Source organism: Chelonoidis abingdonii, chromosome 23, assembly GCF_003597395.2.
Source record: "Chelonoidis abingdonii isolate Lonesome George chromosome 23, CheloAbing_2.0, whole genome shotgun sequence".
Lineage (NCBI taxonomy): Eukaryota > Metazoa > Chordata > Testudines > Testudinidae > Chelonoidis > Chelonoidis abingdonii.
Window position 1 is genome coordinate 12,057,956 of NC_133791.1, and position 16,736 is coordinate 12,074,691.

The 16,736-nt window shown below is 49.5% G+C and overlaps 1 protein-coding gene across 1 annotated transcript in view; it reads left to right on the forward strand.

Annotated features, from left to right (window-relative positions):
- The window catches only part of UBIAD1 (UbiA prenyltransferase domain containing 1), a 90,082-nt gene that overhangs the window by 52,505 nt on the left and 20,841 nt on the right, over positions 1–16,736 (forward strand). The window contains exon 4 of the transcript XR_012654760.1: positions 5,296–5,395. The gene's annotated coding sequence lies outside the window, so the exon portion shown is untranslated. The remainder of the gene's footprint in view (positions 1–5,295; positions 5,396–16,736) is intronic.

Consider the following 16,736-nt stretch of genomic DNA (forward strand, 5'->3'; position numbering starts at 1 on the left):
CAGCCACGAAGGCCATCTCTCTGCCCCTTCCCCTGCCACCCCCAAACAGACACCAGTAGCACCCAACACCTCCCCTCCGCAACATCCTCTTTCAGGAGAAGCTTCCACAGCAACAAGCACATGTAGGGTGGAAGGGCAGGGGTTACGACTCCCCAGGCACAATGCAGAGCAGCCATCCACTCCATCTCCTACCATCATTCCAGGATTCTGCCCTGATTCTATTACAGCTAGAAATGCGACCAGACCGGAGCCTTCCATCCAGACATTTCATAGTTGGCTGGTTTCAGATCTGGATCTCCCGATGCCCCTGAGCCCTGCCCTCCAGCTCTGCTTCCATGACAGATTCATAGCTGGAAGGAGCCCTGTGTCCTGGGCCCAACTTAGATGAGGCCCAAGATGGCAGAGACTGTGCAATTTTGGTGCAGTTAAATTCAAAGCGGAATTCTATGCAGCCTTGAACCTGAATTCTTAACCCTGGCTGGGTCTCAGCTTCTCAGCCTCACCTCTTATAGGAACCAGGTTTTGGTGCTGGCTGGCAGATTGCATGCCTGCAGCACCTCTTGCAGGTATGATGAGCTCTTGCTACCTTTGTTTGGGAGCCCATGGCATGGCCAGCTGCAGCTGGGGGTGGTTAGCCATTTTGGAAGTTAGCATCTGAATCTGCTGGAGATCACCTACAATCTGCAGGTGAGCTGAGAGGTGTGTATGAAATCTGAGAGGTCCCTAAGACCAGGATGTGACAGTTTACTGGAGATGGGTTACCCAGGCTCAGCACAAGGGGCCCGGAGCTTATTTTTAAAATAGAGGCAAAGCAATGAAAGGGAAGGGGCTCACAATGGAAACCTAGAAGGCTAGTGTTTTGTGAGAGGAAGGACACAAGCAGGTCCCACCTCTATCCCCCCATTGAAAAGTCCCCCCAATGAAACTTCCCCCTATGCCAACACCTCTTCAACACTCAGCATTGCACAACATAGCCTCACTTCTTGTTTTCCTGCTTGATGGCAGCACCCTAACTGACAGCAGCATGGTCTAGTGGGCTGAGCAAAGAGTTAGGAGTGAGGCCGTCCTGCGTTCCGCTCCTAGTTCTGACATGGACCCACCATGAGCCTCGGTGCCTCTGTTGAATGGCGATACTGAGGCTGTCTAACTGACCCTCTCGGGGGGAGGTGAGTTTGTGTTAGGTTAGTCCCTGTTTGGCGAGTCCTATGTAAGAGCTGCCCATGGGCCTGATCTGACCTTGTGTGTAACTCTGCTGAACATGAGCAGGAACTGGTGAAGTTGGGGCCATGTTGGTGTAAAAACAGCGTGAGAGGGAGGATCAATCCCCATCTGTCTAAGTCTCGTTTGGAATCATGACCCATGCAGGAGGCCTCTTGCCCTGTGCGTGGTGGCTCTGAGTGGCCTTGCCATAAAGCTCAGGTTGGTTCAAGGCAGTCTAGGGGGATTTTTCTATTGGCTCTAGGTCCTTTTTGAAATGTACAAAATCGAGAAGGCTGTCAAACTCCGTGCTCTGCCAGCTCCCAATTTCCTGTTTCTAGACTCTTTTCTGATCTCATTGGTGTTACACTGGAAATAATTCCATGTAGCGCCACTGGAGTCCACCTCATTTATCCTGGTGTGTGAGAGATCAGAATCAGGCTCTCTGTCTGTGAGGCAGTTTCAGACCATGCAGTGCCCATCCTAGACAACAGCACCTCTACCTACAGGGTAATAAGAGAATGCAGCACTGGTTCCTGGCAGGGAAAATGGGAACCTGGTGGTGACAGAGAATGCAGTGCAATGACATGGGGAACTCCCAAGCTTGCTATTTAGTGTGCATGTTCCTAAGAATCAGATAATCTTAGAATGTCAGGGTTGGAGGGGACCTCAGGACGTATCTAGTCCAACCCCCTGCTCAAAGCAGGACCAATCCCCAACTAAATCATCCCAGCCAGGGCTTTGTCAAGCCTGACCTTAAAAGCCTCTAAGGAAGGAGATTCCACCACCTCTCTAGGTAACCCATTCCAGTGCTTCACCACTCTCCGAGTGAAAAAGTTTTTCCGAATATCCAACCTAAACCTCCCCCACTGCAACTTGAGACCATTACTCCTTCTTCTGTCATCTGCCGCCACTGAGAACAGTCTAGATCCATTCTCTTTGGAACCCTCTTTCAGGTAGTTGAAAGCAGCTATCAAATCCCCCGCCCTCATTCTTCTCTTCTGGGGAATAAACAATCCCAGTTCCCTCAGCCTCTCCTCGTAAGTCATGTGCTCCAGCCCCCTAATCATTTTTGTTGCCCTCTACTGGACTCTTTCCAATTTTTCCACATCCTCCTTGTAGTGTGGGGCCCAAAACTGGACACAGTACTCCAGATGGAGCCTCATCAATGTCGAATAGAGGGGAATGATCACATCCCTGGATCTGCTGGCAATGCCCCTACTTATACAACAGTCCAAAATGCTGTTAGCCTTTTTGGCAACAAGGGCACACTGTTGACTCATATCCAGCTTCTTGTCTACTGTAACCCCTAGGTCCTTTTCTGCAGAAATGCTTCCTAGCCATTCAGTCCCTAGTCTGTAGCAGTGCATGCTAAGAGGTCAATGCAAGCTTGTCTGTGACCTGCACAACTAAAAAGAGAACCTCTCTGCACAAATGCATATCTGTACATATTTTCTTTCGGTCAGCTGAGCAGGGAGGGGAGCAGGGCTGCTCCGGTTGGGTACAGTCTCACCCATCACAAAGTCAGAGTCCCTGTGCCAAATTCACTGATATGACTTGGGGAAAGCTGATTGTCTCACATGTCCTTCTGCATAGATCCAGGGTTACTTTGGGAAAGCAGGCCAGAGCCTTGACTCCACTGAAGCTGAGTGAAAAACAAACATCCTCACCACCGCAGGCAACCAAAATCAATAGAATCACTTTTTTTTTTGTGGTTTCATCTCTCCCCAAATGACCATTTTTTGTCTTCAGTTCCAATTTCCCATGCAGAAAAAAGGCTGTTTTCACAGTATTCCCTCGAAGAGTTATTGGACCACAAAGAGCCATACAGAAATGGCATTGGGTCAAAAGTCACCAAAATGCATGCCTTTGCCAGAGTGGTGCTGTTTTGCCATTGGTGCCAGTGAAGTGTGCGCTTGCTTATGGACATGACTGAATATTGCCCTGGGTAGCATTCACAAATGCTTGTTAAACCTTCACGCCAACATCCCACTCTCCTGGTCTTTTGCATACATCTGCTCCCAAAGCAAAACCGTGTCACTTTTCCCAGCACTTGACACTCTGAACTCTCTAGCACCAATGTAAAGAGCCACAGAGCAGGTTTCATTAGTGCTCCTGGATTTTATGAGCCTGAGAAGTGAGGGGAAGGCATATTAAGGGTAATAGACTTTTGCTGAGATGGATGTTAGCGCATGTGGAGTAACTAAGCCAAGCTGTTTCGCTGGCTAATGTGCACATTTAGGAAACAATTTGAGAGTGTGAAAACATTTTAAAGGCATGCTAATTTAAACTGGAGAGAAAAATGTACACCCGGAGAATCGAAAAGCAAGGGTCGAGAATCGGGCAGGCAGGAACTCAAAGGAGTAATTTCTTCTGTTTAGGGTGTTGTGACACTAACATGCCCAGGCAAATATATTACATCTGTGTCTGACTATCTTCCTGATATTTCACCAAAGGACATTGTGGGATGTTTGTACAGGAAACATTTCCAGAGTTATGTAATATGTAGAATATTGGTTTCCAAAACTGGCAGAGTTGAAACTTGTCCTGTGAGATAGGGTAGGTGTCAGAGCTGACTCAATCAAAATTGAGAACAATTGATATCTGTCAGTCCAGCCCAGAGACTACAGTCTGGAGTAGATGCAGACTTGATTTGATAAAACAAAAGTCTGGGACTGTACAAGAGAAGGAAAGATGGCACAAATGGAGGCGACATTCTGCCAGCAGGAGTGTCTCATGACAAGTGGGTCCCTCCCACTGAACTGGACAAGTGCGGTAAGGGCTGACTGTTGGGTGAGAAATAAGAGTGTGAAAACATTGTAAAAGGAATGCTAATCGCAAGCAGGAGAGAAAAACGTGTGCGCAGAGAATGGAAAAGCAAGGGTTGAGCATTGGACAGGCAGAAGTGAAACAAGTTATTATTAGATAGGAAAGTAACTTGTTAAAACACAAGCAATAGCTTATACTTATTAAGTTTTTCTTAGACCTGTAACCTTATGTTTCCAAATTCTCTTGCTTTGCTTTTATTTGAACCTTTACCTCAAGCTTTGTTAAATAAATTTCAGTTTGGGTTTACTATAGAGATGGCTAAGTGCCTTGTGCTAAGGAGAGTATTGAACTAAGGTGAAACCTGTAAATGAGTGCACTGCTTCCAGAAGAAGCAGCAGATCAGTGTGAATTGTGGATGTCCAGAAGACAAGGGACTAGGCACTTGAGTATAACAAAAGTGGGCTGTGTAAATTGCTACCCTGCATTGGGAAAGAACAGGGCTTGTGGAGCCTGGACCGGAGCGCTTATGTTGCCAGGTGGTTTTGTATTGTCAGCAGCACAGATGCAGCTCCCTCCTGCTGAAAGCAGGTGGTAGCGATTCACCCTAGACACTTGAGTTAAGCCCCAAAAGTGTCACAGTTGCACTGTGATCCTTGTTAAAGCACTGCAGAAATGTTTCCCATGATGCTGCTTAAGGAGCTCTTGTGGGGTAGAGGAAGAAGCGAAATGGATAGCTGCAATTCCCAAAGAAAGGTGAGTGTGAAACTTATAAATAATAAAACCAGATATGTAGTGCAGACTGGGATGATAGAAGGAGGCTGTCTGCAGTATGTTGGGTAATATGATTAAATCAGGTGCTTGACTTCAGCTAACTTGCTGATGTCCAGATTTTCTAAAAGCAGCAGAGTCCTGTGGCACCTTATAGACTAACAGACGTTTTGAAGCATGAGCTTTCGTGGGTGAATACCCACTTCGTCGGATGACTACATGCATCCGACGAAGTGGGCATTCACCCACGAAAGCTCATGCTCCAAAACATCTGTTAGTCTATAAGGTGCCACAGGACTCTTTGCTGCTTTTACAGATCCAGACTAACACGGCTACCCCTCTGATACTTCACAGATTTTCTAATTCACCCAAGATACTACTGAGCCTCTTGGAAAATTTGACCCCGGGTAGTGAGTGTTGAGCCCACCTGAAAATTCTGGCCAAAATGTATCAGCCCCCTCTGCTGGAACTGGATGAATACTGCAAAAATCAAAGGACTTCTGAATTTGTAACAATTCACTGCCTCCAGGTTCATTCTCCTTTTCTGTTTGCTTTCCACAGACATTCGAGTGATTGCATTTTACCAGCACAGACCTCCTGGAAATCGGGGTCCAAAGTCATGTGCACAAGCACTCATGGATCAACATTTACATTTGCACGCGTGAGTATTCATGCTGGGGAGGGGCCCTGTCGGGCTTGGTTCGTCCATGTCTCTACCCTCAGTTCATGGCGGGTGCAGTTTCACCTGAATGGCTATGCTGTCTGTCACACTCCATGCCTGCACTGCTGACAGACCCAGACTTTCCTTCGCCAGCAAAGAGTCCATTGCTGAGGCTGAATCCAGTGAAATTCTGCTTACTACATTGGGCCTTTTATATGAAGTAACTCTGGTTCCAGTAATTCTGATCTCCGCAGCAGTTCACTATTAGGGTGACCAGACAGCCAGTGTGAAAAATCGAGACAGAGGATTGGGGGTGGGGGTAATAGGAGCCTATATAAGAAAAAGCCTCAAATATCAGGACTGTCCCTATAAAATCGGGACATCTGGTCACCCTATTGACTATTAACCTCTCTCCACCCAGCGGAATGGCTGCTCAACATGCCTGTTTCCCATTGCATACCAACGTCTGAGAAAACAGTGAAGTCTAGGGTCTGAACCTGATCTCAGACGAGTGTAAATCTGGAGTAACTCCACTGAAGCCTGTGGCATCACTTTGGATTTACCCCAGTGTTTCTGAAATCAGTCTGGCCCCTTGCCCTTGAGAGGCCAAGTAAATTATCTCCACCATGTCACCTCTACTTACTATCGTATTATGTCCGCCAAGCCAGGGAGGGATTCATTTCCCTTACAACAGCAATGTTGGGCTGACCTGATCACTGTCTCCTTGCCCCAAATATTGTACAATTCTAGCCTCAATTCCTCTCAGGTGATTTCTTCGGAACCAAGATGAAGTTCACTGGTCTGCAAGCCTGGGAGTTTCCTTGGCTGCAGCTGTTTTTTCCCCCCAAACAGCACCATACATACCCAGGGCAGGAAGGAGCCTTCGTAGTGAGGGGCTGGGGGGCGTTGATGGGTTCGGTCAGGGAGGGAGGAATGACATCCAGAGTTCAGGGTACCAAAGAGATGCTGGGGTTAGGACTGTAGGTAGGTAGGATCAAGAAGGGACAAAGAGAGGTTTCTCTTGAACAGTGAAGGGCAGAGAGAGCAGGTTTCCTTTGGAGAACATGGGGCAGTAGAAACTTGAGCTATGCTAGAGAACAGGAATGATTGTCCATTGTACTCAAACCCTGCCCCTGACTAGACATGGGGTCAGGTCATAACAGCTGGCTCCAGCTTTCTAGAGCCCTCAAGTTGAGGGGTGTTTGGCTGCATTTCTGTGGTGCTGAGAGAGAGGGCAGGGCTTTGCGTACAGCTGCGCCAAAGCCTGAATTTTCACAGACTCCTCCAAGCCCAAAGACCGGTCTCTAATGCGTCTTCATTGCTGCAGCAAAGCAGAACTGAAGCCAAGAATGAAAGAAGGAAATGGCTCTTCAGTCTGAGCAATGAACAAAATCGTTGTGCCAGGTTTTACCACCTGAGAATTACTAGGAGATTTCCTCAGGTGGGCTGCTCGCCTCTAGGCCTTTCTCTCCCCGGACGGGCATCCTTGATGTGCTGGGAAGTTTCTACAGATCCCGCCTGAAATCTGCAGAAGTAAATAGAGTCACGAGGCTTCTCATTCTGAGAGACCTCCATCTCCCTGTTAGCAGCTTATGGAGCTGTGTTATTAAATGGCTATACAACGTTACCGTGTGCCAGTGATAATCATAGGAGACAGGGATGGGGGAGGTGCACTCCACCAGTGGATCCAAGTTGCTAACATTCATGATTGCCTGGATTCCATGGGTGATGGATGGATGGGTGCCAGAGTGACAGCCTGGGGTATGTTCCCAGTGCAAAAGAGCAATGGAAAACAGAAGAGCAGCCAAGTCCTATGAGCTGCATGGAAGAAGGGAGTTCGGCACTGTGTCTGTCCCAGAAAAAAGATCAACAGTCCACATTGTGGGATGGGATTCCAGGCCATGCTGTAGGTGGGAAGATCTTAGCATTAAGTAGCACTCCAGACACTCCTGACTCTTCTCCTGCCTGCACCAATGCTGGAAAATCATTATCTATTACAGTAGCACATGGAGCCCCCAATCAAGACCTGTGCCCCTCTATGTTAGGCACTTTACAGATCCAATCACTTCCCCTACCCAGTTTACCATGTGGATAGACAAGATGGATAAAGTCTGGGAAGGGAAACAGAGTCACAAAGTGACTTATTCAAAGGCACGCAGCAGCTCAGTGGCAGAGCTAAGACTAGAGCCTGGATCTCCTGAGTCCCAGGGTAGCTCCTTGACCATTAGCCCGCCAGTACTCCAGCTAGGATGTGTTCCATGGCATGTGTTTTAAAGGAGGGTTTAGTTGCCATGATGGCTTGACAAATTCTTTTTCTTGGTGCCATGGTATGGGACACCTAGGCAAACACCTGAGGCCCATCATGGTTCAGTGATGAGGAAACTGGAGAAACAGTTGTGTCTAGTGAGGGGAAACACTTGGGGGAATGCCCAGGACTTGTTGTGGTTCAAGAATGGGGGTCCCTAAGGCTTGTTATGGATTAGTGATGGGGACCACCTGGGGCTTACCATGGTGCAGGGATAGGGACACTTTGGACGCACCTGAGGCTCTCACACCTCTGTGATTAGCACATCTGGAAAATCATAGGGGATTTATTATGATCCCATGACAGGGCCATGTGACGAAACCCCTAGTCCCATGGGAGGAACAGCAGGGGCTTGTGCAATTTCAAGGCTGAAGGTATCCAGCGCGATGCCCAGGGCATGGCTGGCACTGATAAAAGAAGCTTGGGAGAAAGTCTCCTTCATTACTGAGGAGCAGCTATGTGGCAGCTCACATTCCCATTGGCTCATGGAGGAGGAGGTAAATGCCAGTGTGTTTATGTCTCCTAAAGGGCAACCTCAATTCATTGGGTAGGAACAGGAACTAATGGAGCAACGAGACTCAGGTAATGCAATTCCAGTGATAGAATCTAACCTTTCAGCCCCTCCTGGGCTATGGAACGAGGAGGTTTTCTGTCTGGGAAGCTGCAGAGCGACCTATGGTCCCCGCCTTCCAGTCTGCCTCCTGCGCCATGTGGCAGGACACATTGCAGGGGTGTGGGACGCCAGCAACGGGGTGACAGCACCATGGAGGAAATAAATATACCTATGCCAAAAGCTGCCCCCAGGAATGGGCTCGCTAGTAATAACATATGCCAGGAAGTAGAGGGAGCATTTTTTGTAAAATGTTGATTATCTGCACTATCTGGGGGAGAAACAAATCACACAATTTCATTCTTTTATAATGCCCCACAGTGTCATTTTCTTTTATTACCATTCACTAGTTTTTAACAGGCCAGGTGCATTGGGCTGCAGATCAGCAGATAAACTGTGGGGCTGCATGGAGGAGAATGCACAGTGGCTCCAGATGGCTGGAGAAGGCAGGCCCAGCAAGGTTTCCAGACAAAAGCTGAGCTGGAGCCTGGTCTGTCCAGACATGCCACACTTGTCCTGTCCTCCGCCAACCCCACAGCCACTGCAATGGAACATCTGGGATGCAACCCAGATGCCTGCAGAGCAATTGGGATGCAGATGGGAAGGAAGGCTGATTTTCTGTCACCCTACCAAGTCAGACTGGCTGGGAGAGGTGGAAGGAGGAATTGTGCCTTGTGGAAAGGGAGAAAGAGGGTGGGAGAGGTTCTTTTAGTTCATACAATGCCTGGGCCAAAAACCAAGGTCTCACTGAGCTCCCATTGATATCAATGGGGCTTTACCTGAGTCAATCCTGAATTAACTAGAGTGACCCCACAGTTGGATTTGGCCCCAAGTATGTAAGTCTTTGTTGGACTGAGCTAATAATGGAAAAGCTAACCTGCTGGCCAAAGATCTAGAACTGGTCTGAAGGGGTTAACCTGGGCAACAGCAAAGGCCAGTGGCTCGTCCTTCATTAAACTCCTTTCCTCAGACAGCATTTACACAGCCCTCCTCAGCTCCTTCAGCAAAGCCCTCAGCTACTGAAGTCCTTTATTTTTCCATTGAAAAGAACGGCTCTGAGCAGAGGTGCATTGGGAAGGGAACTGCAGTGTGCTCCTTGTGCTTTGAGATGACGAGAGCCTTTCGTTCTATCCCCCTATGGGAGGAGCTTCTCTGAGTGTAATCCCCAGCCCCTAGGACATCACCTCCAGACAGGGACTTGGCAATCAGCAAAGGGCACACTGGCCTCCCTAGAATTCACTCCAGGTTTTACACGGAACCCAGTGCATGCTGGGACAGGAGGACTTCAGGAGTTGGGGCAGTGCTGCGAGGCTGCCCATGCAGTGCAGCTATGACCCATCCAGTTGCTAGCACTGAAGCTCACTCAGTGCCTTGGTTTAAGGAACTCCTGGTGAGCTGAGATGTAAGGCTAAGGTCACTTACAAGCAGGTTTCACTCTGGGTATATGGGGCTTCCTGTCAACCCTGATGGAGAAACTTGAGCCTGCAAAATAAGAGGAAGCAAAGGGACCAGTGCCAGCTAGCGGGTGACTTAGCCAAGAAATTCTAGAGACAGTGATCCTCCTCTCTCCAGCATCCTGTCCAGTGATGGCCTGACCCTGCCGTGGGTGAGCAATGCCCCAGTAGCATAGTTCATGTGAAAAATGTCAGAGAATGTGCCTAGCACCTCCTGGGGCTCATTCTGCTCTTATCCCCAGCAGCCAGTGAGGTGGTTTTGCTCTTTCCCTCCATGCTGCTAGAGTCAGAGCATCCAGGGAGAACTAACCAGGCCCCCGCACCTGCGTTATCCACGTGCTCAAGATCATGTTGTTCTATGGGAGCAGATCTAGGAGACAAACAAGAGGCAGCTTCTTTTGTTACTTTGGACCCATGACATGAGGCTCTCTTTGTGCATCTTATTTTCAAAACACAGTGAAAGCAGGGAAAGCAAATGTAATTACAAACCCAAGTCCCCCTCTTCTTTCCAGCCTGGGAAGGGCAGTCCTCTCCCTTTTGATGCAAGATCAAGAACAAATTCAGCTGCCTGAGTTGTTGAATGTTTATTTATTTAAAATGAAAGGAAATTACCTTCAGCACTGTGTCAGTTGCCAGGCCAGTGAGGAGAGCAGCAGGGGGGTAGAGAAAGCAGCGTTTTATTGAGCAGTTTCGCATGCACAATGAACAAAGGAGTCAGGGGGCACCTGCATCCTGGCGATGAGAAGGATCCACGGAAACCCAGGACGCATTGCCACTAGCAGCCACACAGCTGGTATGGAGAGAGAATGTCTTGTGCATCTGAAAGGGGCCTGTGCCTCATTGCCTGTCTACGTAGTAAACTAACACTCCTACCACCTTTCACTGGAGGATCTCCAAGCCCTTTACAAAGAATTAGTTAAGCTTCACAACACTGCAGTGATGGAGGTACATTACTGTGCCCATTTACAGAAGGGGAAACTGTGGCACAGAGGGGTGAACTTTCTTAAGAACATAAGAATGGCCGTACCAAGTCAGACCAATGGTCCATAGCCCATTATCCTGTCTTCTGACAGTGGCCAGTGCCAGATGCTTCAGAGGGGATGAATAGAACATGGCAATCATCAAGTGATCCATCCCCTGTTCTCTAGTCTCAGCCTCTGGCAGTCAAAAGCTTAGGAACACCCAGAGCAAGGGATTGCAACCCTGACCGTCTTGGCTGACGGCCATTGACAGACCTGTCCTCCATGAATTTACCTCATTCTTTTTTTAACCCAGTTATACTTTTGGCCTTCAAAACATCTCGTGGTAATGAGCTCCACAGGATGACTGTGTTGTTGTGTGAAGAAATACTTCCTTTTGTTTGTTTTAAACATACCGCCTATTCATTTCATTGGGTGACCCCTAGGTAAATAACACCTTCCTATTCATTTTCTTCATACAATTTATGGTTTTATAGACCTGTGTTAGATTCCCCTCACTTCCCCAGTTATCTCTTTTCTAAAATGAACAGTCCCAGTCTTTTTAATCTCTCCTCGTCTGGAAGCTGTTCCATACCCCTCATCATTTTTGTGGCCCTTCTCTGGACCTTTTCAAATTCCAATTTATCTTTCTGACTGGCATTATGACATTTTTTTGTCTCATTATCTTTCCCTTTCCTAATGGTGCCTAACATTCTGTTAGGAACGCTCCAAGGTCCCACGGTAAGTCAGTGTCAGAGCCAACTCCCAGTTTCCTGCTGTAAATCACTAGGCTGCACATACCCTGCACTGAATAGCAATTCTTGGTATCAGTTGGGGTGGGTCTGAAGAAGCTGGATTTGCTCTTTGGTGCGGGGCCTGTCCTTGCTGTGTGCCTGTACAGCCCCTAGCACAACCGGGTCCCAGCCCATGCCTGGGGCTCTGAGATGCTACTGCAGTCCAAGTAAATAACTTGCAAAACCCAAACCGGGTCTGGGTCAGTTCGACATTCCTGTTTATCAAAGTCATCCAATGTCTGGGTGGGAGGAGGAAAGCCTGGAGGTTTTGGCTCATCTTTTCCCAAAGCAGCCGGATGCCCTCTGCCCTTGCTGTGTGCATTTAGCAGCGCAGACAAAGCCATCCAGGCTTGAAAGCCATTCTCTCTTGCCCTCTGTCAGTGCCATGTGCGGCCTGGGGCACCGTCTGAGGGCTTAATGAGACCCAACTTAAAGGCTGACTTAAAAAATAAGATTCCTTTATGCTCCGGGCTGCAGCTGGAGCAACAAATGGCTAATAAAAGGCTGGCGCCTGGAGGAGAATCCTCCCCTGAGATAAAGCGGCATGCAGTCCTTTGGGCGATGTGTAATGTCTGAGGCTTCATTGCCCTTGGTCGGGGGAGCTGGCTATGGTCCCCTGGCCAGGGAGACAAAAGGATCATAAACCAGAGTGGCACCACATCCTGCCTGTGATGCAGCTGGCACCAGGGGCTCTGCTCAAGATGAGACAGACGCAGTGCAGCCCTGCTTCAGGCTGTGAAAGCAGCTCCTGAAAGTCGTCCTGATGTTGCACCTGGTGGGGGTGGGGGAACAAACGAGGTCAGCACGGAGGTTGCTGAGTTGACTGGGAACGGGTGAGCACTGGGGGAAAGGCAACGCACACTTAAGATAAGCCCTAAATCAGAACCCGTCTGAACCTCCGTTTCTCTACCGCACTGACCCACTATGCCTGCTGTTCTGCATGCTCCTACCCTCAGCCCTTAACACCCACTCCTTCCACCTGCTCTAGCTCCTCATATCCACTCCAACACCTAGCGTCCACGTGTTCCTAACCCTTGCCCCCTCGTGCCCATCCTCTGTCTCCTACTCACCCCTCTCACGTCCTGCACCCCCCCGTATCCTGAATCCTTTTGTTTGCTGGATTATTTTTCTTTACCACCTTTGCAGCTGATTTATCCTCCATCTTTACCCAGCTGTGGGAACACACACTTAACCTGTAATCTGCGTGACTCACAGCAACATCAGTATCTGCCTTTGGAGCAAAAAGACATAATGTGCTTTGTTCTGCTGTTTGCTATTGCAAGTTAAATTGCTTTTCTTCTCCCCACATCAGACGCTCCTACCGGGTGTCCAGAGCAGGTTCAGAAAGAACCACAGTCTCTCGTCTGTTGATGAAGTCTGGGGTGAAAGGAGCTTTTGTTGCTGGGGAACATTCTACCTCTGTCTATGGAATTGTAGAATGGGGCATGCAGTGCGCATGGATACATGTATGTGTGTTTGTGTGTAGGGGGGGTTGGATCGTTGTGTTCTTTTCGTGTGTCCCTTCCTGCGCTTGTAGACAGTGCATAGATTTATGTGTGAGAGCCTGTTGATGAGAGCTGGTGTGTCTCTGGGCCTGTGTGCGTGCCTGCACTGGTATGTATGTTCCTGTGTGTTTAAATGTTTCTTTGTGTGTTTCTGTCTTTGTGCATCCCTCTCTGTGTGCTTGCTTGTGATTGGGGCTGGGCGTCTTTGCGTGTGTACGTGCTTGCACACACGTGTGTGGGGTGGGGTGGGTTGTAGGGGCCTGTTGAGGAGTCAGCACTGGGTTGGAATACAAAATTCATTGCACATTAAAGGAAGCTGTGGGTTGCACTGCATTGTTTCTTTGACGTGCAGGGCATCATCTTTCTGCTCTGCAGTGGACAGCCTGGAACAAAGGCAGCGAGGGCTGGCTTCCTGGCAATTAAAATGGCCTAACAATCAAAACTGTTCAGTTGTACCCAGAGGCAATTAGTACCCGCCCAAAGGCTCTGTGGCTAGCAAAGGGAGAGAGCTTTGTGATTGCTGCTGGTTCCTTGGACACCAGAGAGCTGTGCCCGGCTGTGTGAGACACTGTCATTTGCGACTTAAAGCAGGTCCACCAGAGTCTCTACAAACACTGGAAATGGTTTTCCATGTCTGTCATCTTGTTTTATTTGTGTATCTTGGAAGCACCCAGGCACCGAGAAATCTCAGCGCTCTCTCTCCAGCTCTCTCCTCTGTTTCTCTTCTGCCTTTGCATGATGGAGCTCTTGATGGATTCCTGGGTGACTCCCACCCGGTGCTGATGGATTGCTACTCCCGCTCGCTGTATGCTCCAGCTGTCTCTGCCGTTCAGTCTGCTGGATTGACAGGGCCCATAAATCACCCTGGAAGGCAAAGCGCTCGGAGCGTGCCAGCCCTGTCTGCATGGTGCTGACACACCACAAGCCTGGCTGGCAGCAGGGTGGACTGTGGTGGGTTTGGGAGGAGGCAGGGATACTGAATCCAGCTGCTGGTCTCTTATCACCTTACTAATTAAAGGAGGCTGGGGTAGTGGGATGGGAAGTTCAATGTCTCTTTTATTATTTGTCTAGCTCAGGGAGCCTTACAGAGCAGGGCCCTATCTCAAAGAGCTCACAGCCTGACTCTTGGCAGAGACGGCTATGTGAGGGTGCTGAGGAGGAGGGAGGGAGTGTGTGCAATGGGAGAGGCTGTCCCAAACCCAGGGTGGGGGGTGTGGGGGAAACTGGGAAGTGGGCAGGAGAGTGGTAGAAGGAGATGGAGAGAGCAATAGAGCAGCCAGAGGGGCTGGATTGGTAAGCGGGGGCAGCGTTCTGCAGAGCCTGGAAGGAGGCTGAGGAATGTAAGCCCAATGGGGACAGACAGGGAAACAAGGCTTCGCTAACTCTGTCCTGATCTCCATTAGCAATGGGCTTGGGCCACAGGGCTCCATGCCAGCAGCAGATTTCAGGGCCCTACCTCTGGAGACAAAGGAGACAGTGAGGAAGGAGGCTTACTGGGAGAAGCAAAGGGAAGGAGCAGGGAGTAGAAGGGAGTGAGACTGCGGGGGTGGAGCCATGCTGGACAGAAAAGGCTAAGCTTGGTGTGGCAGAGGAGATGGAGGTGTGTTGCTGGTTCTTGGCTGGTTTGGTCACTAGTTCACCCAGATCAGTGCTATGCCCTGTTTCGCTCAGCCAGTACTGCCAGTTAGGGAGGTTCTGCTTATATCATGCCCCCAGCAGGACCCGTCTCTGAAATCTGCCTTGTGTTAGGAGCCTTTCTGGTGTAAGCCCAGCTGCATCTTAATTTCAGGGGTGCATCCACAGCCCATCTACTGGCAGACCCTTCAGGACCTGTGCCTCGGCAGCGAAGAGTCAATGGGTACGTCTGCATTTGGAGGGGTGATTCCCACCTTGAGGTGAGATACCTGCTGTGATTGAGCTAGTGCGCTAAAACTATGGGATAGCTGTTGTGGTGGGAGGGGCTAGCTGCCCTGAGTATGATCCTGTCAAAGAGGCTGGGTGTGTACTCGAGGCAGCTAGCCCCTCCTGCTCCCCGTGCCACTGGAGCTGCACTCTCTTTTAGCGCGCCAGCTGGATCAGAGCAGGATTGGGTATGGCTCCTCAAGCTGGGAATCAGCTCCCCTGCTCCAAGTGCAGACCTGAGTGCACCAAAGAGAGATGGAGGGAGAGGAGAGAGGTCTCTGAGTGGCAGCAGGGTTGGAGTGAGCAGTCTCTGAGTGAGGTCGCGTACACCTTCCAGACACCAGGACATCAGGAGACTTGGACTGGACTTTCCACCCCTTCATTTCAGGGACTCCTGCCTGACTCCACCTGAGCTGAGATCTTGTTAGATCACACATGCTGAGCAATGTTGGGCCAGCTCAGTCCCTGGCTGAGAGGAATGGCTGGGTGCTGCAGGAGAAGGATGGTTGATTCAGGCTTTGTCTTCACTAGAGGTTTAATTAATTGTGGATCATGAGTTTTCTTTGTAACACGCTCCCTATCCAGACTCCAGCACCCCCAGTGGGGCCATCATTGGGTCCCACCAGGAGGCAGCTGCCACCCTCTGGGTATCGGGCAGAGCGCGAGTTAGCTTGTCTTACTTTTTGCAATGAAAATGCGCAGCCACAGCCAGTCACAACAATCAGTAGATCACGGTCTGTCAGTTCCTTTCCACCAGCCCCCTGGGCACCTAGCTCACCAACTACCTGTGCTCTGTCCTCTGTCTGGAAGTGACCAACCTTCATGTGCCTCTGCTCAGCCTCCTTGGTCCCACCCTACTGGCAGGACCTTCAGCTTCCCTTCTCTGCGCTGTGATTGTGCAGACTGTCCTGCAGAACACAGGCCATAGGACTTCCTGGTACTAATTCCTACTTTGAGTCCAATGGCTGTGCTTGTACTAGAGCAGTTCTTGTAGGATAATATCCCATCTTGATGTAAAAATTGCCAGGGATGGAGAATCCACCATGGCCCTTGGTAAGATATTTCAGTGGTTAATTGGATACACAGCCCGGGGGCAGCTGACCCTATTCTGGCTGCAACACTGTCAGACCCCATGTCAATGTGTTGCAGCCAGGATCCCCACTGTCTTTTGCCGCTGCTAGGGCCCAAGGCTGGGATGCTGTGGAGTGGGAAGGTCTGCATCCCCCCTGCCACCCAACTCATGGGTAGCCATCTCTCCCTCTCCCAGGCCCTTTGGAGTGTCGGGCCAGGGCCTACTGTTTATATACTGTTACTGCTCCCTGCCTGAGCACCTGACTCCCCATTGCCTACCCTGCCCTGACCCAGGGCCTGGGCTCACTATATTTATTTGTACCTTCACTAAGGCCGTAGAGGAAGAGTCCTGCGGCCAGATTAATTCACCGCAAGAGCTATTCCGAAAGGTAGCGAGGCGGTGTGGTTCCCTGCCACCCCGGAGAGATGAGCCCGGCTAGCCTCACTAGACGTGGATAACAGCAGGCTTTTATATGCTGCATGTTGTATAATATAGGGCAAAAAAAGAGAGAGGTCAACACTGGGAAAATCAAATAGTTTTTTCAGCTTCAAAGAAGAAGAGAAATAATGGGAATTAAAAATGGAGGTTAAAACTGTACAAGGTAGCTGTCAGTGACCATTTAACGAGCCATTTAGTGTTCTCAATTCCACACACAAACGTGTCTAGACACAAGGATCCTCACACATACATGTCTGAATATACACGTGTAAGCACACGTGCATATGGACACATTCACACAA